We start from the raw sequence: 3,673 nt of genomic DNA, 5'->3' as shown, positions 1-3,673 counted from the left end.
ATTTTTATAATCGATTTTAATTGATTAGTTGTTGCAGCCCTAATATACATATATATGCACATATATACATATAAACACATATATACATACAGTATACACACATATATACATACTGTACATATATATACATACAGCAGTGGTGTCCAAAGTGCGGCCATTTGCGGCCCGCAGCTAATCGTTTACCGGCCCCCCACACATTCTGCAAAAATTGCAAAATTGATAGCATTGCAAAAATTAAAAAAAACATTTTAAAACAGTGGAATGAGGTGAAATCTAACGAGAAAAAGTTGCAATGTTGACACAAAGCTGCCATGCAGGCTGGTTTTTTTTTCTCTTTTGTCTTTGTTTATTTTTCTTTTTTTTGCCATTGCTTGAGAAAAAAAAAAAAAAAAAAAAAAAAATCTATGTTACAATGAATTATTACTTAAAAAAATTCACTTTAAAATGTTTTATGTGGAAAAAATATTGCATATATTGTGTGGTTGCCATATAAAAACATCAAAGTTTTATTTGACAAAAGAGCATAAAGCAAACAAAATAATAGTTCAAACGTAAAATGGACAGATATATCTGAAGTTAAACTCGTAATTTAAGTGGGAAAAGAAAGAAAAATAATAATAATAAAAATGTATCACTTTATGAGTGGGGGACCTTTTGGATCCCAAATATATTTAGTGGTGTTTTATTTATCTTTTCACTGTGATTACTCAAAAATATTAAAGAATTCAAATCAATGGTGTCCTGCATTATTGATCTTTTAGGGCTGGAATGACTAAATAGTGCATATTTCACTTTTACTATAAAAAACAAAGTTGTCTTTGACAGAAAAGGCATAAAAAAAAAGGCCTGTTTTTTTTTTTTTTTACTTGATATCAACCTGAAGTTGATATAGAGATATACTGTAAAAAAATAATAATAATATTTTGACTTATTTTCAACATTTTAATGACTGAGACCCTTGACCCTTGATTGGTCCCCGGGAGCCCTAAAGGTTAAAAAAAAAAATCTATCTCCTGTGAAGCGTGTTGAAAATATAATACTTAAAAAACAACAACACAGGATTACAAGTTCATTCTCATTTGCATCATTGCCTTTTTATACTTTTTTATATTGCTGTTTGATGTTGCAGTTTGACAATACTGTCTGTAATTTTTCTTTCTGAAAATGTTAACAATAAAGAGAATATGTTACGTTTAAAAGAAATGCCTTTGAATATTTTCAACTAGCATAATAAATAAAAGATAGATATTTATTAAGATGACAAAAATAGTAGAAATGAAGATATAAAACATAATATAACGGGAAAAAAAAGAGAAATTGAAAAAAGAAATGAATATAAAAAATGTGTGGATAATTGCCTTTGATTATTTTCAACTAGCATAATAAATGAAAGATAGATATTTATTAAGATGACAAAAATAATAGAAATGAAGATATAAAACATAATATAACGGGAAAAAAAGAGAAATTGAAAAAAGAAATGAATATCAAAAATGTGTGGATAATTGCCTTTGATTATTTTCAACTAGCATAATAAATGAAAGATAGATATTTATTAAGATGACAAAAATAATAGAAATGAAGATATAAAACATAATATAACGGGAAAAAAAGAGAAATTGAAAAAAGAAATGAATATAAAAAATGTGTGGATAATTGCCTTTGATTATTTCAACTAGCATAATAAATAAAAGATATTTATTAAGATGACAAAAAAAATAGAAATGAAGATATAAAACATAATATAACGAGAAAAAAAAGAGAAATTGAAAAAATAAATAAATATAAAAAATGTGTGGATAATTGCCTTTGAAAATTTTCAACTAGCATAATAAATAAAATATATTTATTAAGATGACAAAAATAATAGAAATTAAGATATAAAACATAATATAACGGGGAAAAAAGAGAAAGTGAAAAAATAAATGAATATAAAAAATGTGTGGATAATTGCCTTTGATTATTTTCAACTAGCATAATAAATAAAAGATAGATATTTATTAAGATGACAAAAATAATAGAAATAAAGATATAAAACATAATATAACGGAAAAAAAAGAGAAATTGAAAAAAGAAATTAATATAAAAAATGTGTGGATAATTGCCTTTGATTATTTTCAACTAGCATAATAAATAAAAGATAGATATTTATTAAGATGACAAAAATAAAAGAAATGAAGATATAAAACATAATATAACGAGAAAAAAAAGAGAAATTGAAAAAATAAATGAATATAAAAAATGGGTGGATAATTGCCTTTGATTATTTTCAACTAGCATAATAAATAAAATATATTTATTAAGATGACAAAAATAATAGAAATGAAGATATAAAACATAATATAACGGAAAAAAAAGAGAAAGTGAAAAAAAGAAATGAATATAAAAAATGTGTGGATAATTGCCTTTGAATATTTTCAACTAGCATAATAAATAAAATATATATATTTATTAAGATGACAAAAATAATAGAAATGAAGATATAAAACATAATATAACGGGAAAAAAAGAGAAATTGAAAAAAAAAGAATATAAAAAATGTGTGGATAATTGCCTTTGATTATTTTCAACTAGCATAGTAAATAAAAGATAGATATTTATTAAGATGACAAAAATAATAGAAATGAAGATATAAAACATAATATAACGGGAAAAAAGAGAAATTGAAAAAAGAAATGAGTATAAAAAATGTGTGGATAATTGCCTTTGAATATTTTCAACTAGCATAATAAATAAAAGATAGATATTTATTAAGATGACAAAAATAATAGAAATGAAGATATAAAACATAATATAACGGAAAAAAAGAGAAAGTGAAAAAATAAATGAATATAAAAAATGTGTGGATAATTGCCTTTGATTATTTTCAACTAGCATAATAAACAAAAGATAGATATTTATTAAGATGACAAAAATAATAGAAATGAAGATATAAAACATAATATAACGAGAGAAAAAAAGAGAAATTGAAAAAAGAAATGAATATAAAAATGTGTGGATAATTGCCTTTGATTATTTTCAACTAGCATAATAAATAAAATATATTTATTAAGATGACAAAAATAATAGAAATGAAGATATAAAACATAATATAATGGAGAAAAAAAAGAGAAATTGAAAAATGAAAAAAGAAATGAATATAAAAAATGTGTGGATAATTGCCTTTGATTATTTTCAACTAGCATAATAAATAAAAGATAGATATTTATTAAGATGACAAAAATAATAGAAATGAAGATATAAAACATAATATAACGGGGAAAAAAGAGAAAGTGAAAAAAGAAATGAATATAAAAAATGTGTGGATAATTGCCTTTGAATATTTTCAACTAGCATAATAAATAAAAGATAGATATTTATTAAGATGACAAAAATAATAGAAATGAAGATATAAAACATAATATAACGGGAAAAAAAGAGAAAGTGAAAAAATAAATGAATATAAAAAATGTGTGGATAATTGCCTTTGATTATTTTCAACTAGCATAATAAATAAAAGATAGATATTTATTAAGATGACAAAAATAATAGAAATGAAGATATAAAACATAATATAACGGGAAAAAAAGAGAAATTGAAAAAATAAATTAATATAAAAAATGTGTGGATAATTGCCTTTGATTATTTTCAACTAGCATAATAAACAAAAGATAGATATTTATTAAGATGACAA

The sequence above is a fragment of the Entelurus aequoreus genome, linkage group LG05 (genome assembly GCF_033978785.1).
Source record: "Entelurus aequoreus isolate RoL-2023_Sb linkage group LG05, RoL_Eaeq_v1.1, whole genome shotgun sequence".
Lineage (NCBI taxonomy): Eukaryota > Metazoa > Chordata > Actinopteri > Syngnathiformes > Syngnathidae > Entelurus > Entelurus aequoreus.
This window is presented reverse-complemented; position numbering follows the sequence as displayed.